Below are 27,424 nucleotides of genomic sequence, written 5' to 3' on the forward strand. Positions count from 1 at the left end.
ACGGTGACGACGACCGCCGAGCACCGCCCAAACGGGCAGGAGTTCCAATTTCGGCAGAAGTCGTGACAGAAACTACCCATCCTTGGATTACTTTCGATTTCTAGAAAGTTTTTTACTCAATTATTTTGATCAACGGTGAGCTCACCCATGGTGTGATTAATTATACATAGTAATTGCTATTAGCTAATTCACATTGTAGTTTGTCAGCCGAGAGTTAAAAAATATGACCGCTTGTGTTGTGTCAATCTTTCCTCAGTTACCACTAGGACAAATGTAGCCTACATTTTTCCAGTTAGGATGATTGTGTTATGCTATAGACATTTCTGTGAATATCTGAACATTGCATCCAAAAATAAACTGCTCACATTCTGGACATAACTTTGAAAGCACGGTGTTTGTGTAAATAGTTTCTGAAAAAATTGTGGCCAACTCAAATGCTGATTGTTGCGTCATTCGAAACTGGCCTTTCTAAATAAGCATTCTTAATGAGCGTTCTAATCATACGGTTGTGATCGTACGCTTCAGGGACCACTGTAGAACGATCACACCCGTGTGATGGTATGTGTGAAAGGGTTAAGGGGATCCTATGTTATGCTTGAAAGTGTACAAAGCAGTATTAGCTTGCACGAGATGCTAAGCTAACAAAAGGTAAGCAGGCATTTTGTTTTCCTGTGTCACGTTGAAATTCCTCCGTCTTATGCGATCAATGACCCCTGGTGGTGAAGAATCACCTGTAATATTTATTTTTAAATAATTAGTTATGTGACAACCATATGCTCATGTGTATTGAAACGGGGTTCATTGTAGCTCATCAAATCAAATGTATTTATATAGCCCTTCTTACATTGGCTTACATATCAAAGTGCTGTACATAAACCCAGCCTAAAACTCCAAACAGCAAGCAATGCAGGTGTAGGAGCACGGTGGCTAGGAAAAACTAGGACGAAACCTAGAGGACTGGAGCAGCAGCATGGCTCGGTGGACTGGGGACAGCAAGGAGTCATCATGCCAGGTAGTCCTGAGGCATGGTCCGAGGGCTCAGGTCCTCTGAGAGAGAGAAAGAAAGAGCGAAGGAGAAAGAAAGAAAGAGAAAGCGAGAGAATTAGAGAACAAGAGGGAGCATACCTAAATTCACACAGGACACTGGATAAGACAGGAGAAATACTCCAGATATAACAGACTGACCCTAGCCCCCCGGCACATAAACTACTGCAGCATAAATGCTGGAGGCTGAGACCGAAGGGGTCAGGAGATACTGTGGCCCCATCCGATGATACCCCCCGGACAGGGCCAAACAGGCAGGATATAACCCCACCCACTCTGCGAAAGGACAGCCCACTCCACTAGAGTGTTATCTTCAAACACCAACTTACCATCCTGAGACAAAGCCGAGTACAGCCCACAAAGATCTCCGCCACGGCACAACCCAGGGGGGGTCGCCAACCTAGACAGGAAGACCACGTCAGCAACTCAACCCACTCAAGTGACAAACCCCTCCTAGGGGTGGCATGGAAGAGCACCAGTAAGCCAGTGACTCAGCCCCTGTAATAGGGTTAGAGTCAGAGAATCCCAGTTTGAGAGAGGGGAACCGGCCAGGCAGACAGCAAGGGCAGTTCGCTGCTCCAGAGCCTTTCCGTTCATCTTCACACTCCTTGGCCAGACTACACTCAATCATATGACCTATTGAAGAGATGAGTCTTCAGTAAAGATTTAAAGGTTGAGACCGAGTCTGCGTCTCTCACATGAGTAGGCAGACCATTCCATAAAAATAGAGCTTTATAGGAGAATGCCCTGCCTCCAGCTGTTTGCTTAGAAATTCCAGGGACAATTAGGAGGCCTGCGTCTTGTGACTGTAGCGTATGTGTAGGTATGTTCGGCAGGACCAAATCGGAAAGATAGGTAGGAGCAAGCCCATGTAATGCTTTGTAGGTTAGCAGTAAAACCTTGAAATCAGCCCTTGCCTTAACAGGAAGCCAGTGTAGGGAGGCTAGCACTGGAGTAATATGGTCACATTTTGGGGTTCTAGTCAGGATTCTAGCAGCCGTATTGAGCACTGACTGAAGTTTATTAAGTGCTTTATCCGGGTAGCCGGAAAGCAGAGCATTGCAGTAGTCTAACCTAGAAGTAACAAAAGCATGGATTAATTTTTCTGCATGATTTTTGGACAGAAAGTTTCAGATTTTTGCAATGTTACGTAGATGGAAAAAAGCTGTCCTTGAAACAGTCTTGATTTGTTCGTCAAAAGAGAGATCAGGGTCCAGAGTAACGCCGAGGTCCTCACAGTTTTATTTGAGACAACTGTACAACCATCAAGATTAATTGTAAAAAATCTCAGAAGAAGATCTCTTTGTTTCTTGGCACCTAGAAAAATTGTAGAATATCTCAGAAGAAGATCTCTTTGTCTCTTGGGACCTAGAGAAGGCATCTCTGTTTTATCCGAGTTTAAAGTAGAACGTCTGCAGCCTTTCACTTCCTTTTGTCTGAAACAGGCTTCTAGCGAGGGCAATTTTGGGGCTTCACCATGTTTCATTGAAAAGTACAGCTGTGTGTCATCTGCATAGCAGTGAAAGTTAACATTATATTTTCTAATGACATCCCCAAGAGGTAAAATATATAGTATCCAACCAATTTAAACTTATTGGATGATGTTCTCATTCACCTTTAATGTTAAACTTGCCAAACTTACCATTTCAGGTGGATATTTTAAATACTATCCAAATTGATTGGTTTTCTACAAATGAGATGATTTAAACTTTCCACATTAAGCTCTAGAACAGGTTAATAAAGTTTCAGAGCTCTAGGTCTGCCGGTTCTTTGACGGTGTGAACGCCAGAAACTGTTACAGGCTCTGTGTCTCTTTAAGCCCCACACTGTGTCACTCTATTGTGGCTGTGTGTGAGTTTTTTCTTTCTGACCTTTTTAACCCTTCGAAACAGTCCCTATGACTACAATTTAAGGCACTTCCGGTTGTCACAGGAACCTGAAAGTAAACACATGGGGTAGGCTTTTACAGAATCCCTCTATGTTAAGAACTGACTGATGATTTACAGAGGCTTGAATTCAGTGTTGTGAAATCAAAACTACTTTTAGGGTAATTTAACCACTTCCGGTTGCTCCAGGAAGCTTAAACTCAACACAGGTAATCCTTATAGTGGCCTGATGGATTGTCATTGAAGACAGTTTGATATGGCAAAAATAACCCACATAGGCATCCGGTTGAAGTTAGGGGAGCAGGCAATGAATTCCTATGGGGAAAGATGTCAATGTAAACTGTTTAGGTCAGGCTTCATTTTGTGCCTACTTTTTTTGCACAGTTACTGCGGTGAGACCAAGCGAGCTACGGTCAAGTGAGGCATCTCGTTGAACTCGGCATGGCCTAGAGACTATGGTGATGCCATTTGTTTCCCTTTCTGTGATGATTTATTCCTCCCAAATTTCAGCCCTATTTGATGGTAGGATATGAGGGGGACCATTTAATCTTTTCATGTTGATATCTATAGAGGTACAAATGACCCTGAACATGTGGCAAAAGGAATTTCGGTGAGCGAGTTCATGAGAAAGTGCATTGACGATGTCGTTCCCATAGCAACGTTTACAACATTCCCAAACCAGAAACCGTGGATTGATGGCAGCATTCGTGTGAAACTGAAAGGACGAACCACTGCTTTTAACCAGGGAAAGGTGACCGGAAACATGACCAAATACAAACAGTGTAGATATTCCCTCCGCAAGGCAATCAAACAAGCTAAGCATCAGTATAGAGACAAAGTAGAGTCACAATTCAATGGCTCAGATACAAGAGGTATGTGGCAGGGTCTACAGTCAATCACAGATTACAAAAAGAAAACCAGCCCCATCTCGGACCAGGATGTCTTGCTCCCAGGCAGACTAAATAACTTTTTTGCCCACTTTGAGGACAATACAGTGCCACTGACACGGCCCGCAACCAAAACCTGCGGACTCTCCTTTACTGCAGCCGACATGAGTAAAACATTTAAACGTGTTAACCCTCGCAAGACTGCAGGTCCAGACGGCATCCCCAGCCGCGCACTCAAGAGCATGTGCAGACCAGCTGGCTGGTGTGTTTACGGACATATTCAATCAATCCTTATCCCAGTCTGCTGTACCCACATGCTTCAAGAGGGCCACCATTGTCCCTGTTCCCAAGAAAGCTAAGGTAACTGAACTAAACGACTACCGCCCCATAGCACTCACCTCTGTCATCATGAAGTGCTTTGAGAGACTAGTCAAGGACCATATCACCTCCAACCGACCTGACACCCTAGACCCACTCCAATTTACTTACCGCCAAAATAGGTCCACAGACGATGCAATCTCAACCACACTGCACACTGCCCTAACCCATCTGGACAAGAGGAATACCTATGTGAGAATGCTATTCATCGACTACAGCTCAGCATTTAACACCATAGTACCCTCCAAACTCGTCATCAAGCTCGAGACCTCGCCCTGTGCAACTGGGCACTGGACTTCCTGACGGGCCGCCCCCCAGGTGGTGAGGGTAGATAACAACATATCCACCCCGCTGATCCTCACCACTGGGGCCCCACCCAGGTGCGTTCTGAGCCCTCTCCTGTACTCCCTATTCACCCACAACTGCATGGCCATGCACGCCTCCAACTCAATCATTAAGTTTGCGGACGACACTACAGTGGTAGGCTTGATTACCAACAATGACGAGATGGCCTACAGGGAGGAGGTGAGGGCCCTCGGAGTGTGGTGTCAGGAAAATAACCTCCCACTCAACGTCAACAAACCAAAGGAGATGATTGTGGACTTCAGGAAACAGCAGAGGGAGCACCCCGCTATCCACATCGATGGGACAGTAGTGGAGAGGGTAGTAAGTTTTAAGTTTCTCGGCGTACACATCATGGGCAAACTGAATTGGTCCACCCACACAGACAGCGTCGTGAAGAAGGCACAGTAGCGCCTCTTCAACCTCAGGAGGCTGAAGAAATTCGGCTTGTCACCAAAAGCACTCACAAACTTCTACAGATGCACAATCGAGAGCATCATGTCGGGCTGTATCACCGCCTGGTACAGCAACTGCTCCACTCACAACCGTAAGGCTGTGTCTTTTGCAAACTCCATCAGGTTTTCTTCCAGAATGGTCCTGTATTTGGCTCCATCCATCTTCCCATCAATTTTAACCATCTTCCCTGTCCCTGCTGAAGAAAAGCAGGCCCAAACCATGATGCTGCCACCACCATGTTTGACAGTGGGGATGTTGTGTTCAGGGTGATGAGCTGTGTTGCTTTTACGCCAAACATAACGTTTTGCATAGTTGCCAAAAAGTTCAATTTTGGTTTCATCTGACCAGAGCACCTTCTTCCACATGTTCGGTGTGTCTCCCAGGTGGCTTGTGGCAAACTTTAAACGACACTTTTTATGTATATCTTTAAGAAACGGCTTTCTACTTGCCACTCTTCCATAAAGGCCAGATTTGTGCAATAAGGACTGATTGTTGTCCTATGGACAGAGTCTCCCACCTCAGCTGTAGATCTCTGCAGTTCATCCAGAGTGATCATGGGCCTCTTGGCTGCATCTCTGATCAGTCTTGTCCTTGTATGAGCTGAAAGTTTAGCGGGATGGCCAGGTCTTGGTAGATTTGCAGTGGTCTGATACTCCTTCCATTTCAATATTATCGCTTGCACAGTGCTCCTTGGGATGTTTAAAGCTTGGGAAATCTTTTTGTATCCAAATCCGGCTTTAAACTTCTTCACAACAGTATCTCGGACCTGCCTGGTGTGTTCCTTGTTCTTCATGATGCTCTCTGCGCTTTTAACGGACCTCTGAGACTATCACAGTGCAGGTGCATTTATACAGAGACTTGATTACACACAGGTGGATTGTATTTATCATCATTAGTCATTTAGGTCAACATTGGATAATTCAGAGATCCTCACTGAACTTCTGGAGAGAGTTTGCTGCACTGAAAATAAAGGGGCTGAATAATTTTGCACACCCAATTCTTCAGTTTTTGATTTGTTAAAAAAGTTTGAAATATCCAATAAATGTCGCTCCACTTCATGATTGTGTCCCACATGTTGTTGATTCTTCACAAAAAAATACAGTTTTATATCTTTATTTTTGAAGCCTGAAATGTGGCAAAAGGTCGCAAAGTTCAAGGGGGCCGAATACTTTCGCAAGGCACTGTATCTCATGTTTTGAGGGAGCGTGCAACTGGCATGCTGACTGCAGGAATGCCCACCAGGTCTGTTAACCTGTTGAAACTCTGGGGCGCAATTTCATTTTTGGATGAAAAATGTTCCCGTTTTAAACAAGATATTTTGTCACAAAAAGATGCTCGACTATGCATATAATTGATAGCTTTGGAAAGAAAACACTCTGAATTTTCCAGAACTGCAAAGATATTGTCTGTGGGTGCCCTAGAACGGGAGCTACAGGCAAAACCAAGATGAAACGGCAACCAGGAAATGAGCAGGATTTTTGAGGCTCCGTTTTCCATTGTCTCCTTATATGGCTGTGAATGCGAGAGGAATGAGCCTGCCCTTTCTGTCGTTTCCCCAAGGTGTCTGCAGCATTGTGACGTATTTGTAGGCATATCATTGGAAGATTGACCATAAGAGACTACATTTTCCAGGTGTCCGCCCGGTGTCCTCCGTCGAAATTGGTGCGTCATTTTCAGCTGCTGGTATTTTTCCATGCAATTCTGAGGGGAAAGCAGGCTTCCACGAACTGCATATCAATGAAGAGATATGTGAAAAAACACCTTGAGGATTGATTCTAAACAACGTTTGCCATGTTTCGTTCGATATTATGGAGTTGATTCGGAAAAAGTTTGACGTTTTGGTGACTGAATTTTCGGTTCGTTTCAGTAGCCAAATGTGATGTACAAAACAGAGCGATTTCTCCTACACAAAGATTCTTTCAGGAAAAACTGAACATTTGCTATGTAACTGAGAGTCTCCTCATTGAAAACATCTGAAGCTCTTCAAAGTTAAATGATTTTATTTATTTGGTTATCTGTTTTTTGTGAAAATGTTGCGTGCTTAATGTTACGCAAAATGATAAGCTAGCTTGCAATACTCTTACACAAATGATTGATTTGCTATGGTTCAAAAGCATATTTTGAAAATCTGAGATGACAGTGTTGTTAAGAAAAGGCTAAGCTTGAGAGCAGGCGCATTATTTTCATTTCATTTGCGATTTTCAGAAATCGTTAACGTTGCGTTATGCTAATGAGCCTGAGGCTTTATTCACGATCCCGGATCCGGGATGGGGAGTATCAAGACGTTCTGGGAGCCTGGTCTGTAAGAAAGAGTAAACACAAAACGAGTGAAAAACATGGCCCACCTTGCCTGGCGAGGATTCAATCTCTTCGCCTGCCGGATGTACTCCAGATTGCGGTGGTCAGTCCAGATGAGAAAAGGGTGTTTAGCCCCCTCAAGCCAATGCCTCCACACCTTCAAGGCTTCTACGACAGCTAACAGCTCTCGGTTCCCTACATCATAGTTTCGCTCCGCCGGGCTGAGCTTCTTCGAAAAGAAAGCACAGGGGCGAAGCTTCAGTGGCGTACCCGAACGCTGAGAGAGCACTGCTCCTATCCCAGCTTCGGATGCGTCCACCTCCACAATGAATGGCAAAGAGGGATCCGGATGAGCCAGCACAGGCACCGAGGTAAACAGAGTCTTCAGGTGCTCAAAAGCCCTGTTCGCCTCAGCCGACCACTGCAAGCGCACCGGGCCCCCCTTTAGCTGTGAGGTAATGGGAGCTGCCACCTGACCAAAACTCCAGATAAACCTCCGGTAGTAATTGGAAAACCCCAAAAAACGCTGCAACTCCTTTACCGTGGTTGGAGTCGGCCAATTACGCACGGCTGTAATGCGGTCACTCTCCATCTCCACTCCTGAAGTGGAAATCCGATGCCCTAGGAAGGAGATGGATTGTTGGAAAAACAAGCATTTCTCAGCCTTGACATATAGATCATGCTCCAACAGGCGACCAAGCAACCTGCGCACCAGGGACACATGCTCGGCGCGTGTAGCAGAGTATATCAGAATATCATCGATATACACCACTACACCCTTCCCGTGCAGGTCCCTGAAGATCTCATCTACAAATGATTGGAAAACTGATGGAGCATTCATCAACCCATATGGCATGACCAGGTACTCATAATGACCTGAGGTTGTGCTAAATGCCATCTTCCAGTCATCACCCTTCCCTGATGGGGCTCGGGGAAATACTGCCCCCTTTGGATGAATTGTGTGCCCAAAGTAAACTTTAAAAAAAACTTTAAAAAATTGCTAAGCGTGCTCTCGTCTTTCAATGAGACGTGGAACGGAGAAAATAGCACAAGCTTTGACTGCTTGGCGGGCAAAATACTGAGGTGTCACGAGTTTTCAGGTGCGCGCTCTGTGAAAAGGGTCTTTTTTTTCCAGCTTGCCTGAAGAGAGTTCGTTATGTTTGATTTAATCGCCAATTGTTTTGTACGTTAAAAACATCCTAAAGCTTGATTCTGCACTTAGTTTGACCAGTTTAGTCTACATATAATATGTAAATTTGAAGTTTTGATGCGCAATTTTCGTGATCAGAAGTCCTTTTTGGGGTAATTCAGCTGAAGATGTTAGCTTTTGCTAATACAAAGACACACCAACAGCAACCAAACGTTATATTAGGTAAGTATAACTCCTTCCACAACATTCTTGTCGAAGACCATCAAAGGTAAGGGAATATTTATGTTATAAAATTGTATTTTTGTCGAATCCAACATAGTAGAGAAATAATGCTAATGGCTGAGCGCCGTCTCAGATTATTGAATAGTGAACGAATTCTGTAACGTTAAAAATAAATGTAACACAGCGTTTGCTTTAAGAAGAAGTGTATCTTTCTAAATATATGTAGAACATGTATATTTAGTCAAAGTTTATGATGTTTATTGCTGTTATCTGGCGTTAGCTGCCGGAGATATTTATAATTCCTCCGGTCATTTCTGCTGCATTTTTTGAACATGGCTCAATGTAAATGGAGATTTATGGATATAAATTGCATATTATTGAAAAAAACATAAATATACTGTGTAACATGTGTTATTACTGTCATCTGATGAAGATTTTCAAAAGGTTAGTGAATTATTTTTCTTTTAATCCTGCGTTTGTGATTGTGCTATTTTGCATAGCCATGTGGCTACATATTGTATGTTTTCCTAGTGGTGGTTTAACATAAATATGTGCTATGTTTTCGCTGTAAAACATTTTACAATTCTGACATGCTGGGTAGATGAACAAGGTGTTTATCTTTCATTTAAACTATTGGACTTGTTAATGTGTGGAGGTTAAATATTTTTAATAATATTTTTGCTTTCCCTGCTCCACCGTTTGGGCTAAAGGGGGGGGGTGTTCCCAGTTGGGAACCTGTAGCCCCATCAGATTTTAATACGCACCAGATTGTATGCACTCCTGAGATCCAATTTTGTGAAAAAACGTGCCCCGTGCATTAACTCAATAACCGTATTGATCAGAGGTAGCGGGTAACTATATTTCACTGTGATTTTATTAAGACCTCGATAATCAATGCACGGGCGTAAACCGCCATCCTTTTTTTTCACAAAAAAAGAAACTCGAAGAGACGGGTGAAATGGATGGCTGAATGAACCCCTGATGCAGGGATTCAGAGACATATGTCTCCATAGCCTCCGTCTCCGCTTGCGACGGGATACACGTGACTCTTGGGATATCCAGCGTCTACCAGGAGATCTATCGCACAATCCCCCCGTCGACGGGGTGGTAATTGAGTCGCCTTCTTTTTACAGAAGGCAAGCGCGAAATCGGCATATTCGGGGGGAATGCGCACGGTGGAGACCTGGTCTGGACTTTCCACCGTAGTAGCACCAACGGAAACCCCTAAACACCTACCTGAGCATTCTCGCGACCACCCAGTGAGAGCCCTCTGTGGCCAAGAAACAGTGGGGTTATGACAAACTAACCAGGGTAGGCCTAGCACCACATAATACGCAGGAGAATCAATAAGGAAAAGACTAATCATCTCCTTGTGACCCTCCTGCGTTATCATACACAAAGGTGCGGTTACCTCCCTGATAAACCCTGACCCTAATGGTCGACTATCTAAGGCATGAATAGGGAAAGGCATATCCACAGGAACAATAGGGATCCCTAAACTATGAGCTAGACTTTTATTAATGAAATTCCCAGCCGCACCTTATACTGGGAATGCAGTGAAAAATCAGGAAAAGAGACAGAGACAAACATTAGTGCAGCAGAGGGCTCTGGATGAGAATGGTGCCTACTCACCTGGGGTGACGCCAGAATGCCTTGCCTGCCCTCTCTATTCCCAGAGGAACAAACCCGGCACCGATCAGCAGTGTGCCCTCTGCGACCATGAATGGTGCTCGAGCGGGAACCCCTCCGGTCTCCCTGCGCACCATCCCTCCCAATTCCATAGGTTCGGGAGAGAGGGTGTGGGAGGATGGAACAACCAGACCCCGATCTAGACGTCCACGAGTAGCCAGCATGTTGTCCAGCTTGATGGACATGTCCACCAGCTGGTCGAAGGTGAGGGTGGTGTCTCTACAGGCCAGCTCCCGACGGACGTCCTCACGTAGACTACAACGGTAATGGTCGATCAGGGCCCTGTCGCTCCATCCAGCGCCGGCAGCCAAGGTCCTAAACTCCAAAGCAAAATCCTGGGCACTCCTCGTCTCCTGCCTCAGATGATAGAGGAGCTCACCCGCTGCTTTGCCTTCAGGTGGGTGATCGAATCGGAATTGGCGTGTGAACTCCTCAAAATGGTCCAACGCCGCATCCTCCCTTCTACACACAGCGCTGCCCCATTCCAGGGCTTTCCCGGTGAGGCATGAGACGAGGGCGTAACTCTTCTCACGGTCAGATGGTACTGGGGAGGCCGTGGCTAGATATAAGTTCAGATGGAGGAGGAAACCCTGGCAGCCGGCAGTATCTCCGTTGTATCCCGTGGGTAGGGATAAATGGATCCTCGATTCCAGAGAGGAAGAAACGTTCACGGGAGATTCCGGTTGTGGTGGTGGTGGCACTGGAGAAACTCCCTGTCTCTCCCAGCGATCCATTTTCTGGACAATGTGCTCCATGACGGAGCTGATACAGTCAAGCTCCCTCGCTTGTTCCTGAACGCGTTCCTCCAGGTCCATGGGCATAGTGTCCTCTCCTGCTGACTTCATATATATTGGTCAGAGATTCTGTCAAGCATAGGTGTAATAGGTGGCAGGGAAGTCAGGCGCAGGAGAGTCAAACTGAGTGTAAAATGGAGTCTTTTAATAAAGTTCCAAGAGTATGCTCCATAACAATAAATGTACAAACAAACCAAACATGGTTACGAGGACCCAAAGCGCACCTATACAACAATCACACTATACTGACAATAAAACAATCTCTGACAAAGACATGAAGGGAAACAGAGGGTTAAATACACAACAGGCAATGAATGGGATTGAAAACAGGTGTGTGGGAAGACAAGACAAAACCAATGGAAAATGAAAAAAGGATCAATGATGGCTAGAAGACCGGTGACGTCGAACGCCGAGCACCGCCCGAACAAGGAGAGGCAACGACTTCGGCAGAAGTCGTGACAAGGGGAAATTTTGTCAGGACAAGATACTAGAATATGCATATAATTGACAGCTTAGGTTGAAAACACTCTAACGTTTCCAAAACTGTGAAGATATTGTATGTGAGTATAACAGAACTGATGTTGCAGGCGAAAGCCTGAGGAAAATCCAATCCGGAAGTGCCCCATGTTTTGAAAGCGCTGCGTTCCAATGAGTCCCTATTGAGCGGTGAATGGGCTATCAACCAGATTACTCTTTCTCCGTATTCTCGAAGGTGTCTACAGCATTGTGACGTAGTTTTACGCATTTCTGTTGAAGAATAGCCATAGGCGGCCACATTGCGTATGTGGTCACATGGTGGCTCCGAGAGAGATTCTCGCGTAAAATACAGAGGTAGCCATTACTCCAATCGGTCCTACTGAAAAACTAATTGTCCCGACGGATATATTATCGAATAGATTTTAGAAAAACACATTGAGGATTGATTATAAACAACATTTGCCATGTTTCTGTCGATATTATGGAGCTAATTTGGAATATTTTTCGGCGTTGTGGGGACCGCAATTTCCGGGCGATTTCTCAGCCAAACGTGAGGAACAAACGGAGCTATTTCGCCTACAAAAAGAATATTTTGGGAAAAAATGAACGTTGGCTATCTACCTGGGAGTCTCGTGAGTGAAAACATCCGAAGTTCATCCAAAGGTAAACGATTTAATTTGATTGCTTTTCTGATTTCCGTGACAAGGTTGCCTGCTGCTAACAAATGCTTGTCTAGCTTTGGCTGTAAAGCATATTTTGAAAATCTGAGATGACAGCGTGATTAACAAAAGGCTAAGCTGTGTCTCAATATATTTCATTTGTGATTTTCATGAATAGGAATATTTTCTAGGGATATTTATGTCCGTTGCGTTATGCTAATTAGTTTCAGGCGATGATTACGCTCTGGCATGCGGGTTTGGGAGTCATAAACCCGCACAAACCCATCCCAGTTTAGGTCACCTAGTAGCACAAGCTCAGAAGATAGATGGGGGGCAATCAGTTCACATATAGTATCGAGGGCACAGCTGGGGGCAGAGGGAGGTCTATAGCAAGCGGCAACAGTGAGAGACTTGTTTCTGGAAAGGTGAATTTTTAGAAGTAGAAGCTCAAATAGTTTGGGTACAGACTTAGAAAGTAATACAGAACTCTGCAGGCTATCTTTGCAGTAAATTGCAACACCGCCCCCTTTGGCAGTTCTATCTTGGCGGAAAACGTTATGGTTAGCAATGGAGATTTCAGGGTTTTTGGTGGTTTTCCTAAGCCAGTATTCAGACACGGCTAAGGCATCTGGGTTGGCAGAGTGTGCTAAAGCAGTGAGTAAAACAAACTTGGGGAGTAGGCTTCTAATGTTAACATGCATGAAACCAAGGCTTTTACGTTTACAGAAGTCAACAAATGAGGGGGGGGGGCGTCGCGATGGGGGTAAGTCTGTTTTTGCCTCTTCGTGCGGTGACGTCGATAGACCAGCCGTGGAATTAGTAGGGTTCCAAGTAGCTCTAGGTAGCTAGCAGGCCGATATTGTCGCCCAGGAGTATGCTTCGGTGGTCGCACATGAGCCCTGGCCGGGCTAGCTTCAAGCTAAATTGGTGCTTGCTCTGGGATGGAAACGCTAGCCAGGAGTAGTCATCCGGGATTGCGGTTAGCGAGTTGTGAAGATCCAGATGAAAAATTTTCAGTTTGCGGTAGGAATCCGGGGATAAAAAATAACAGGTCCGTTATGCTCTGATTAGAGTCACGTTGTTCGAACTGGCGAAAGCGTTCCGAGCTGAAGGTTAGCTGATGACCGCTGGCAATGGTTTGCTGACTAATATCTGGTAGTTAGCTGGCTAGCTTCAGTTGAGGGATTCCAGATCCGAAGTAAATATAAATACTTTAGGGGAAAAAAAGCAGATCCACGCCACATTGGGTGAGGCGGGTTGCAGGAGAGTATTTAGATGAGGAGGTTTAGCAAAATATTTTAAAGGATATGCGACGAAAAATATGTAAAACGATATATACAAGGGACACGACAGGACAAAGACGTCTTGACTGCTACGCCATCTTGGAATTGAAAAAGCCTCAGCCCAACTCTTTGTAAAAAATATTTGTATTTTCATATACATTCAAATCCCTTTCATACCTGTGTATTAAATGTAAGAACAAACAATGGACAGCTAACAATAGCAGTAGCTAAAAATAGCGAGCTTGGATGAAATGGAATGCTAGCTATCGCCTATCACTTATCTAGCTAGCGGTTAGCAATTAGCATGTGACGATTAGATAAAAATTCTTAAAAATTTACATTTTAAAATAAATGTAATTACCATACTTAATATGTACACATGTAAATTCACTCATACAAAAGTGAGTTAGCTAGCTACTTAGCTTGGCTACACTCATGTAAATGTAATACGTGCGAAAACATGGTATACTGTTGAAGTCGGAAGTTCACATACACCACAACTTTTCAAGAATGATTGGGGTCATTGTCCATTTGGAAGACCCATTTGCGACCAAGCTTTAACTTCCTGACTGATGTCTTGAGTTGTTGGTTCAATATATCCACATAATTGTTCTGCCTCATGAGGCCATCTATTTTGTGAGGTGCACCAGTGCCTCCTGTAGCAAAGCACCCCCCACAATATGATGCTGCCAACCCCTGCTTCACGGTTGGGATGGTGTTCTTCGGCTTCGAAGCCACCCCCTTTTTCCTCCAAACATAACAATAGTCATTATTGCCAAACAGTTCTATTTTTGTTTCATCAGACCAGAGGACATTTCTCCAAAAAGTACGACCTTTGTCCCCATGTGCAGTTGCAAACAGTATTCTGGCTATTTTATGGCGGTTTTGGAGCAGTGGCTTCTTCCTTGCTGAGCGGCCTTTCAGGTTATGTTGTTATAGGACTTGTTTTACTGTGGATATCCATACTTTTGTACCTGTTTCCTCCAGCATCTTCACAAGGTCCTTTGATGTTATTCTGGGATTGATTTGCACTTTTCGCACCAACTACGAAAGCCATGACATCATTTTCTGGAATTTTCTAAGCTGTTTAAAGACACAGTCAATTTAGTGTATTTTAACTTCTGTCCCACTGGAATTGTGATTCAGTGAATTAGAAGTGAAATACTCTGAAAGAAAACAATTGTTGGGAAAATTACTTGTGTCATGCACATTGTAGATGTCCTTGCCGACTTGCCAAAACTATAGTTTGTTAACAAGAAATTTTTAGAGTGGTTGAAAAACGAGTTTTAATGACTCCAACCCAAGTGTATGTAAACTTCTGACGTCAACTGTACGTAACATTGATGATCAACATGTGAAATTGCAAATGTCACACTTTTTTGTAAGGGCATGAGCTTACTTTAGCATATGTTAACTCTTACAAGATGCCTTGATGGGAAAAACAGCGAAATTACAGGTAATTGACATGAAATATGACAAAGCATTTTAGGCTTTCTGAACAAAGTGCCATGTATTATGGCGAATCAGCCCCATAATGTGTCTGATTAATGAAAGATTGGCCTGGCTCTCAGCTGATTCTGTGAAAAATGAATTTTGTATTGTCATTCAGACAAGCCAGCAACCGCATCCGGAAAAGACTATTAGCCGGAATCATGATCATATTTTCAAACTCTATTATAGCAATCAGGCTACAATTTCTATTGAATAGATTTAGTTAATTTGGTCATAATTGATAAATAATCAAAATGTATCAATGTAGACTTACACATTTCACTAACACTCAGGGAAAAGTGCCCCATTTACCAGCTGACTTGGTCCAAATTAAGGCTAAATTGATGATCAATTAATCTTTTTGGAGGGGTTCTGCTGTGTTTAGAGGAGGAGCAGCGGAAAAGTCGTGAATAGAAAGACAGAGAGATAAAGGAGGGTTTAGTAAGTGAGAGTGGTATAATGTGTATAATGTGTAAGGTCAAAGGAAAGGGAGTGATACTACTCAGTCATAATGTGCTGAGGCATTAAATTGCATGGTATGGTTACAATATGATAATTACCAGAACATGTTCCTCATTTACAACTTCTAACAGACACTACTGGCCCAAGTCCTCCCATATATCCTGTGTGTGTGTGTGTGTGTGTGTGTGTGTGTGTGTGTGTGTGTGTGTGTGTGTGTGTGTGTGTGTGTGTGTGTGTGTGTGTGTGTGTGTGTGTGTGTGTGTGTGTGTGTGTGTGTGTGTGTGTGTGTCTGAGTTAATGACAGTAAATATTCTATCTGATCTTGTTTTACCTTTATTTTAGCAGGGAGTACCATTGACACTAAGGCCTGTTTTCCAAAGGAGACCTGTAACAATGGTCAATGTAATAACACAACTGAAAAAAGTTATTTGTTGTATGAACTATATCTTCAATACATTACTTCAAGTGGTAACAATTTTTTTCAGGTCAAATAAATATTTTATATTAATATATCTAAATCTTTTTCAAACTTGATTATTTACTTTACCGAAATCTAAAATACAACTATATTTACTTTTCATTTAACTAGGCAAGCCAGTTAAGAACAAATTCTTATCTACAATGAAACCCTAACCCGGATGACACTGGGGCAATTGTGCGTCGCCCTATGGGACTCCCAATTATGGCTGGTTGTGATACAGCCTGGAATTGAACCATGTTCTGTTGTGACACATCTAGCACAGAGATGCAGTGACTTAGACTGCTGTGCCACTCATGAGCCCGAAATGCAATTACAATGCAATTACAACCTCATAATTAGGTTTAAAGAAAAGCAAATTATTGGATTGGAGTATATTAAATTAACTGTTTTACTTCATTTGGTAACATCTAATTGATTGAAGTTACAGAAAATTTAAATAGTAGGTTTCACTGTAAAAATATTACTATTTTGATCAACACAAAAAAGGATTCCTCTAAAGGCCAACATTAAGTTAAATACTAAATATTGGTTCATGTAAATGCACTCCATGTTTTCATATTGTTCTTGGTAGATTTCTTGCTTTGGAATAACCTATCCAAATTTCTTCATTTGGATTACAAGCAATTTAATCAAGTCCCTGTAAAGCCAACAATTAAGTTAAATACAATTTTTTTTTTGTCTTGTTCAGAGTAGATTTCAACTTTTTTCACAAAATTATACAGTGAAATTACAGTGGTTCAATAACATGAACTCATGACTCCAAAGTGATCTTGACATCATACTTTTACTTTTATTGGCCATAATATTGTAGCCAAATGGTGACTTCTTAAGAATAGAAGCCTTATTAACCAGGATTCTTTTTGAAATATAAAAAAATATATATACACTACTGGTCAAAAGCTTGAGGTCACTTAGAAAAGTCCTTGAAAAACTTAGAAAAGTTTTTGAAAGAAAAGCACATTTTTGTCCATAAAATTAACATCAAATTGATCAGAAATACAATGTAGACATTGTTAATGTTATAAATGACTATTGTAGCTGGAAACGGCAGATTTTTATGAAATATCTACATAGGCGTACAGAAGCCCATTATCAGCAACAATCACTCCTGTGTTCCAGTGGTACGTTGTGTTAGCTAATCCAAATTTATCATTTTAATCCAACATTTATCGGAAACTGTTAAACTACCTGTTCACTACCCTCCTGCTCTCCGGGGATGTAAAACTCAATCCTGGGCCCAATATCACCGAGCCAGTGATACGCACCGGAGTGGAGAGCGGTGGATGGCCTCGTCCACTGGTCGTCGCCGCTGTGGAGGTGGGTGAGTGCTATGGTCCTATGGTTTCTCTCGACTCACCCGGCTCCAGGATAGATTTTGACTCTTCAAACATACCAGAGCCGCTATATGCGATCCCTGACTCTGCTTCTGGTACGCAAGCTATTTTAATTAGTTCCCCGCATCCAGTGCAGGCGGGAGGGATTGTTAATTGCGCTACCGAACTGCCCCTAATCAAAACGAAACAAAACGGCCTAAACCCAGCCGTCAGAAAACACAGAAAATGTAACTTTTTTCAATGTGTCAATCACTCTCGTGTCATCTGGGACCCACGAGCTAAGCCCAAGGGACTACTAGGGGGGCACTTGAACATTCGTAGTGTCATTCCAAAAAGTGATCAAATCCAACATCTACTCACAGACTCCAACCTTGACTTTCTCTGCCTCTCAGAGACATGGCTCCATAAACACTCTCCATATGCTGCTTTGATTGTGCCTGGCTACAATGTTTTCAGGAGAGACAGGATTGAAGGAAGAGGAGGGGTGTGATGATTTACATTAAAGAACATATCCGATGTAACCAAATTGAGTGGTCATGTGATAATGAACTAGAATGTATCGGCCTGAACGTTACACTGTCTCCCCAAATGTCTTTTACCCTCATTGGAATGTATAGGCCACCTTCCACCAAAAGTGTGTTTTTTGATCAGTTTAATACCATGCTTAGGGAATGTGATTTTGGGAAAGAGGTCATCTTAATGGGAGATTTTAACATTAATTATGAAGACAAGTGTCGTAGGAAAACCCTCAAACGGATCACTAATACCTTTGACCTTACACAGCTAGTTAAAGGGCCAACCAGGGTGACTTGTTGCTCTAAAACACAGATTGATTTGGTGTTCAGTAATAAACCAGAGAGAGTGACCAAATCATTCATTATGGTTACTGGGCTGTCTGATCATAATCTGACACTTATAGCCAGAAAGCTGTCTAAGAGCAGGTTTAACCTCTCTACTGATAGAAAGCCGGATCAACTCAGAATACCTAAGAGTGAATTAAACTATTTTGAAAAAGCAATTAAGGGAATAAACTGGAATGATCTCTTGTCCTATACAGACGTGGAAGCTGATAGTCAGGTTTTTCTATCCACAATCCAGACTACAATAAATGGCTTCCTAAAGAAAATCAAATCCAAACCTGGCCAAAAGAGCACTCTTCCTTGGCTATATGGAGAAATCTGGAAATTGATGAAAGAACGAGATTATGCTCTAAAAATAGCCCTAAAATCTAAATTAGAACATGACAGACGTAGGTTTACCATGTTGAGAAATAAGGTGATGAAAGAAATCAGACAGGCCAAGGCAAACTTTTTTATTAACATAATTGGTGAAGCAAAGGGAAATTCTAAATTGATATGGGAGAATCTAAAAAAGTTAACAGGGAAAGACCAAAGTAACACTGCAAAAAGACTAGAAATCATGGTGAATAACAATCTAAAACAGGATGCAGTCGAAATAGCAATAGCCTTCAATTCCTACTTTATTGACTCTGTCAGGGTACTGACACAGAACCCCTCCACTGGTTTCTTGGGCTCAGTGCTAGTGAATGACACTCAACCTGTCTTCATCATAAGGGAGGTTTCTGAGTCAAAGGTGAACAAGGTGATTAGCTCACTAAAGAACTCTAAAGCCAAAGATGTGTTTGGGATGGACTCTACCTTTCTTAAAAACTACAAAGAGTCACTCATTGGCCCCATTACTAAGGTCACCAACACTTCTATAGGTCTCGGTGTGTTTCCAAGGGTATGGAAGTCGGCCATAAAACGGCCATCTTTAAATCAGGCGACCCTGCTGACGTGTGTAACTACAGGCCCATTAGTATACCACCTGTGGTGTCAAAGGTTGTTGAAAAGTGTGTAGCAGAACAACTGATTGCCCACCTCAAAAACAGCCCCTTCACATTACACTCCATGCAGTTTGGCTTCAGAGCGAAACACTCCACAGAAACGGCCAACTGCTTTCTTCTGGAAAATGTGAAGTCCAAGATGGACAAAGGGGGTGCTGTTGGGGCTGTGTTTCTGGACCTAAGGAAGGCTTTTGATACTCTTAACCATGAGATTCTCATCACAAAATTGTCCAAGTTCAAATTTTCCCCTGATGCCTTGAGATGGATGAAATCATACCTTGAAGGCAGAACTCAGTGTGTCAGAGTGAGCAATGAGCTGTCGCCCACTCGTAGCTATGATGTGGGCGTGCCCCAAGGGTCAATACTGGGGCCCCTCCTGTTCAGCCTGTACATTAATGATCTGCCTTCTGTCTGTACTGGGTCTGAAGTTCAAATGTATGCAGATGATATAATGATATATGTGCATGCAAAGAGCAAACAACAAGCTGCACAAGAACTCACTACTGTAATGGTCCAGGTTACAAAGTGGCTCAGTGACTCGTGTTTGCATCTCAATGTGAAAAAAACTGTTTGCATGTTCTTCACAAAGAGGGCAACAGATGCTACTGAGCCAGATGTCTATGTGTCAGGGGAGAAGCTCCAGGTGGTATCCGATTTTAAGTACCTTGGCATCATACTTGATTCCAACCTCTCTTTTAAAAAGCATGTGAAAAAGGTAATTCAAATAACTAAATTCAACCTAGCTAATTTCCGATTTATACGAAATTGTTTGACTACAGAGGTAGCAAAACTGTACTTCAACTCTATGATACTCCCCCACTTAACATACTGCTTGACTAGTTGGGCCCAGGCTTGCTGTACAACATTAAAACCTATTCAGTCTGTCTACAAACAGGCTCTCAAAGTGCTTGATAGGAAGCCCAATAGCCATCATCATTGTCACATCCTTAGAAAGCATGAGCTCTTGAGTTGGGAAAATCTTGTGCAATACACCGACGCATGTCTTGTATTCAAGATCCTTTAATGGACTGGCTCCCCCTCCACTCAATATTTTTGTTAAACAGAAAACCCAGACATATGGCAGCAGATCCACAAGGTCTGCCATGAGAGGTGACTGTATAGTTCCCCTAAGGAAAAGCACCTTTAGTAAATCTGCATTCTCTGTGAGAGCTTCCCATGTCTGGAATACACTGCCATCAGACACACATAACTGCACCACATATCACACTTTCACAAAATGCTTGAAGACATGGCTAAAGGTCAATCAGATTTGTGAACATGGTCCCTAGCTGTGTGTTGCCGCTTTCCATGTTGTCTGTTGTCTGTAGCTTGTGAGGTGTGGAAACACTTTGTTGCTTTTCTGAATTTTGTCTTGCTGCTTTTTGTTCTATGTTGCTCTGTCTTTATGCTATGTCTTGCTTGTCCTATGTTGCTCTGTCTGTATGCTATGTCTTGCTTGTCCTATGTTGCTATGTCTTGCTTGTTCTATGTTGCTATTGTCTATATTGTAATTGTTTTTAATAACCTGCCCAGGGACTACGGTTGAAAATTAGCCGGTTGGCTAAAAACGGCACTTTTACTGAAACGTTGATTAATGTGCACTGTCCCTGTAAAAATAAAAAAAATGATCTCAAACTCAAACTCAATAGGCTAATTGATCAACGGCTCAGACACGAGACGTATGTGGCAGGGTCTACAGACTATCACGTACTATAAAAGGAAAACCAGCAATGCCGCAGACAAGCTAAACACCTTCTTCTCCCACTTTGAGGATAACATAGTGCTACCGACGCGGTCCACTACCAAGGACTGTGGGCTCTCCGACGTGAGTGAGACGTTTTTTGTCTTGTTAACCCTTGCAGGGCTGCCATCCTTGACGGCATCCCTAGCCGCGTCCTCAGAGCATGCACCGACCAGCTGGCTTGTCTGTTTACAGACATATTCAATCTCTCCCTATCCCAGTCTGCTGTCCCCACATGCTTCAAGAAGGCCACCATTGTTCCTGTACCCAAGAAAGCAAAGGTAACTGAACTAAATTACTATTGCCCCATAGCACTCACTTCTGTCATCATCAAGTGCTTTGAGAGACTAGTCAAGGATCATATCACCTCTAACTTACCTACTTACCTGACACCTTAGAGTCACTTCAATTTGCTTACCACCCCAATAGATCCACAGACAATGTAATCGCCACTGCACTGCACCCTGCCTTATCCCGTCTGGACAAGATGAATACCTATGTAAGAATGCTGATCATTGACTATAGCTCAGCATTCAACACAGTAGTACCCTCCAAGTTCATCATCAAGCTCTAGGCCCTGGGTGTGAACCCTGCCATGTGCAACCGTGTCCTGGACTTCCTGACGGGCTACCCCCAAGGTAGGAATTAACACTTCCACTTCACTGATCCTCAACACATGCTCAGCCCCCTCCTGTACTCAATGTTCACCCTTGACTGCGTAGCGACACACGGCCATATCCACATTGACAGTGGAGAACGTGGAAAGCTTCAAGTTCCACGGTGTACATATCACTGACAAACTGAAATGGTCCACCCACCCACACAGACGGTGTGAAGAAGGCGCAACAGCACCTCTTTAAAACTTCTTTGGGACCGAGGGCAGTTTGCACGTCCAGATGAAAAGTGTGTCCATAGTAAACAGCCTGCTACTCTGGCTCAGAAGCCAGGATATGTATATTATTAGTAGATTGGATAGAACATACTCTAGATTCTCAAGATGTAGATGTCTAGATGTCTGTGAGTATAACAGAACTTATTTGGCAGGCGAAACCCCGAGGACAAACCATCCAGGATTTTTTGTTGTTGTTGAGGTTCCTCTCTTTTCAATTAGTTTTCATTGGGAATCTGGAATAATTTACCACCTTCTCAAGTGCCGTCTCAGTGCTATGATGGGGTCTTAAACCAGACTGAAGCGTTTCGTATACATTGTTTGTCTTCAGGAAAGCAGTGAGTTGCTGCGCAACAGCTTTTTCTAAAATTTTTGAGAGCAATGGAAGATTCGATATAGGCCAATAGTTTTTTCTATTTTCTGGGTCAAGGTTTGGCTTTTCAAGACAGGCTTTATTTCTGCCACCCATAAATTATATGTTGAAAGAGGAAACTAAGTACTTTAAGCATATGTGTTCCTTTCAGTCTCTTCCATCTCTTCTAACCGAAGGTAAATGTATGTATTCTTTTCATATTAATAATGTAAAATTAACAGCTGTACAGAAAGACTTGCGTGAAGGAAAATTACAGAAGTGGAACATCTTGATGCAATTAAATCCTTTAAGCCCGGGTAAACTCCAGGGCTGGATGGCATACCAGTTGAGGTATACCAAACTTTTTTTGATATACTCAGAAGACCATTAATAGCATGTTTTCATGAACCAATCCACCATTAATACCATGTTTTAACCAAACCTATGTAAATGGTAGATTATCGGACACAAAACAAGAAGGTCTGATTTTATTATTACTGAAACAGGGTACAAGTGGTAAAAATAAAGATCCAGTCCATTTAAACATTGGAGGCCCAGGAAAGGATATAGATTTGCAACATTTACCTGGAGCGAACTCTGCAGATACCACTAATGGGTGATCTGAAAAGTCCAAGTCAATTGATCAATAACATAATAATACTTTTATCAAAAAACATTTTTTTTATTTACAATCTGTAGAAATAGAAAGGTTTAGAGCTTTTGAGAAAAATCGCAGCACAGTTGAAAAATATATGGCTGGTGTTAAGATATCGATGGGAGGGGTTGAATGGGGCTGAAGGTTGGGAATAATAACAACTAATACTAACAAGATAACTAATGTAAAACATACTATGTCCGTAAAATGTATTTATGTTCAGAACTGTTGTGAAACAAATAGAAATAGATGGGAGTGGTTGAGGTTAGATGAAGGACAGGAGTAAAAACAAACAAAATATATCTGCTGTAAAATAGACTGTGCCTGTAAAATGTAGATAGGCTTCTACTTCCAGTTTATACATACTAAGTGTTGTTGTTCACTAGTTTACTCAAAATAGGGGAGTGGTGGTAGGGTTAGAAATTAATAAATCACGGTTCAAGAGAGATATCTCTCCCTCCCACAGAGGGGGAGAGGTATAGAGGGATTGATGAGGGGAGGTTTTATGGCCTCACACCCATCGTAAATTATAAGGCAGCAGCCCAACTCCATCCTTGTCTCTAATGTGAGAGACTAGAATGTGTGTCCCTTAGGAAGAGTGTAAAGCCCAAAACTACAGAACATCAAATAAATGGACTTTGGGACATCATATTTCATCAGCCAAAGTGGTGGAAACAATGGTACATGGAATATGAAAATGAATGTCGATTTTGTTATGTTATTAAAAGTTAATTGAAGACGTTATGACGAAAACATTGTAACTTGAAGAGTTTTCAAAGATAATCTCTGAAACAATTTTATGGTGGAGTAGCTATTCTAAATGTTCAATCTAGGAAGGTGAATTGAAGCAGGACCCTCCGGCTATTCTTTTCAAGTCACGGGGTGTCTCCACGGCCCTCCTACCCATGCTGGGAGTGTTGACATGGCTGATTAGCCATCCTGAGAAGACCACTCTCACTTAATGAGTGCAATGAAACAGACGACTAAGAGAAAGGACATTGTAACATTTTGTGGACAATCAGAGACTTACACCTGAAGACGAAAGAACAAGGCGTCGGCCAAACCTTTCTCATGAATAGATACCCAGCGGTGACCATCAACGTAAATACAGTGGGGAGAACAAGTATTTGATACACTGCCGATTTTACAGGTTTTCCTACTTACAAAGCATGTAGAGGTCTGTAATTTTTATAACAGGTACACTTCAACGGTGAGCGACGGAATCTAAAACAAAAATCCAGAAAATCACATTGTATGATTTTTTAGTAGTTAATTTGCATTTTATTGCATGACATAAGCATTTGATCACCTACCAACCAGAATGAATTCCGGCTCTCACAGACCGGTTAGTTTTTCTTTAAGAAGCCCTGCTGTTCTCCACTCATTACCTGTATTAACTGCACCTGTTTGAACCTGTATAAAAGACACCTGTCCACACACTCAATCAAACAGACTCCATCCTCTCCAGAATGGCCAAGACCAGAGAGCTGTGTAAGGCCATCAGGGTTAAAATTGTAGACCTGCACAAGGCTGGGATGGGCTACAGGTCAATAAGCAAGCAGCCTATTACTAGAAAATGGAAGAAGTTCAAGATGACTGTCAACCACCCTCGGTCTGGGGCTCCATGCAAGATCTCACCTCGTGGGGCATGAATGATCACGAGGAAGGTGAGGGATCAGCCCTGAACTACATGGCAGGACTTGGTCAATGACCTGAAGAGAGCTGGGACCACAGTCTCAAAGAAAACCATTAGTAACACACTACACCGTCATGGATTAAAATCCTGCAGCGCACGCAAGGTCCCCCTGCTCAAGCCAGCGCATGTCCAGGTCGTCTGAAGTTTGCCAATGACCATCTGGATGATCCAGAGGAGGAATGGGAGAAGGTCATGTGGTCTGATGAGACAAAAATAGAGCTTTATTGTCTAAACTCCACTCGCCGTGTTTGGAGGAAGAAGAAGGATGAGTACAACCACAAGAACACCATCCCAATGGTGAAGCATGGAGGTGGAAACATCATTCTTTGGGGATGCATTTCTGCAAAGGGGACAGGATGACTGCACCGTATTGATGGGAGGATGGATGGGGCCATGTATCGTGAGATCTTGGCCAACAACCTCCTTCCCTCAGTAAGAGCATTGAAGATGGGTCGTGGCTGGGTCTTCCTGCATGACAACAACCCGAAACACACAGCCAGGGCAACTAAGGAGTGGCTCTGTAAGAAGCATTTCGAGGTCCTGGAGTGGCCTAGCCAGTCTCCAGACCTGAACCCAATAGAACATCTTTGGAGGGAGCTGAAAGTCCGTATTGCCCAGCGACAGCCCCCTAAACCTGATGGATCTGGAGAAGGTCTGTATGGAGGAGTGGGTCAAAATCCCTGCTGCAGTGTGTGCAAACCTGGACAAGAACTACAGGAAACATATGATCTCTGTAATTGCAAACAAACGTTTCTGTGTCAAATATTAAGTTCTGCTTGTATCCAAGTCAGCTTTTCTTTTGTACACTTTCTCTCTCTCTCTCCTCTTTCTCTTTCTTTAAATCTCCATCTTGTGTAACATGTGTCATATTGTGTTGGTCCGCTAGGGACCTGTTGCCATTGCATTAAGTTCTAACCAATAATCTGGACTGTTTGTGTATGTGTATCTTATGTTACCGTTTAGCTTTTTAGTAAATAAATAATCAACTCAATTTGTGTGGTATGAAATGATTATTGAGACCCGGGTTTGTGCAGATTTATGAATTATGTGACGTTCAGAATGAGACTGATTAGGAAATTAATTAATTTGTGGCTGCTATGAAATCAATATTCTGATATTCATTGAGTTGAAATGGTAACTCATTAAACTTTTCCCGTGGTGCCCCAGGTTACTGAGTTAATGGTAACCTGATTAATTTAATCACATAATTATTCAATAAATAGCATGTCATCACATTAACCCTTTTCTGACACGGACAAAATTCCCCAAGCACTTCCCAATTGTTTGTGCAGTTCACGTCTGCAGACATTTGCTCATCTCCCGTCAGAACAGGATCTGCACACGTGTTCACATTTTCCATTCCACATTTCTATTGTAGCGTAATGTATGTATGGAGCATAATATATTTGTGTATATTCTTTAGAACCGCGGACACGTGAGGTAACGTTACTCATTTTATAACCTTTATGGTGTTATAGTCAATCGTGCTTATGTAGCTACATTCTTATGTAGCTACATTCTTCTATTAGCTCTGTGAAAGAATGCTAATTGCGTCAGAGAAGTATTATCTTGTGTTGTATTTTGAAGCTACATGACCTTACGACTCCCATGTGGTGCAGCGATCAAAGGCACAGCACATCAGTGATAGAGGCGTCACTACAGACTCCCTGGTTCAAATCCAGGCTGTGTTTCTATCAAAGTAAGTGCCTTATTATGTTAGAATAGTTTCCGTATGCCATTTCTGCTGTAGCTCACTGTATGTATGGATGATAATATAATCCTTATAACCGCAGACACGTGAGGTAACGTTACACATTTTATAACCTTTATGGTGTTATAGTCAATCGTGCTTACGTAGCGACTTTATTCTCTCAGCTCTGTAAAACAATGCTAGTTGCGTCAGAGAACTATTAGCTTGTGTTGTATTTTGAAGCTACCATGGCCTTACGACTCCCATGTGGTGCAGCGGTCTATTGCACTGCATGTCAGTGCAAGAGGTGTCACTACAGACACCCTGGTTCAAATCCAGGCTGTATCACAACTGGCTGTGATTGGGAGTCCCATAGTGCAGCGCACAATTGGCCCAGCGTTGTCCGGTGTCGGCCATCATTGTAAATAATTATTTTTTCTTAAATGATTTGCTTAGTTAAATAAATTAAAAAATATGACCATGGTTTGTTTTTTTGGTCTATTCAGAATAGCTCTATTCTGCCCTTCCTTGCCCCCTTGTGGAGCTCAAAAGTTAGTTATAACTCAAATCTGTGATTTTGTCAATGCAATAAACTATTTTTATAGCAGTGGTTATCGTGTTACTTCTTTGTAGTATTGTTTTTTGCTATATCCTTATATTGTATTCTAATTAATATTTCCTCTTTATTCTGTACTTTCAGAAAACACAAACATTATTTGCCAATATCATAACTGGAGCTGGACATCTTTGGAGCTGAAGAATGAGGACAGCTTTGGTATGATAACCTACACTCCTTGACAGTTGTACTGGATGAAAACACAGCAAGAAAACATATGCCAATATGTAAAAGTCATCTATTTTATTGCAGTATTGATAGTTGTTCAACAACTAGTTTTACTAGAGGACAAAAATCTGAATTAGCATAACCCATATTTAATATCCATGCAGTGACTGAACAATAACTGCATTTCCACCCCCATCTCTAAGGCATAGTATCATGGCAAGTCACCTGTCAGGTCAGTCAGTCACCTATTGCTGCAGATGTGCTCAATAATGCTTGAGCATGTGATACTCCTCAAAGCATGGTGAAATACATAGAGGTGTATCACAAGCTAAACACATGTATTTTGTCATCTTCCTCTGCTTACTTCTCCTGGTGCCAGACAGGCAGACTTTGCAATGCCTCCGTGTGCGACTACCTTGGGAAGCAGTTTGAGGGACT

This window comes from Oncorhynchus masou, chromosome 1 (genome assembly GCF_036934945.1).
Source record: "Oncorhynchus masou masou isolate Uvic2021 chromosome 1, UVic_Omas_1.1, whole genome shotgun sequence".
Lineage (NCBI taxonomy): Eukaryota > Metazoa > Chordata > Actinopteri > Salmoniformes > Salmonidae > Oncorhynchus > Oncorhynchus masou.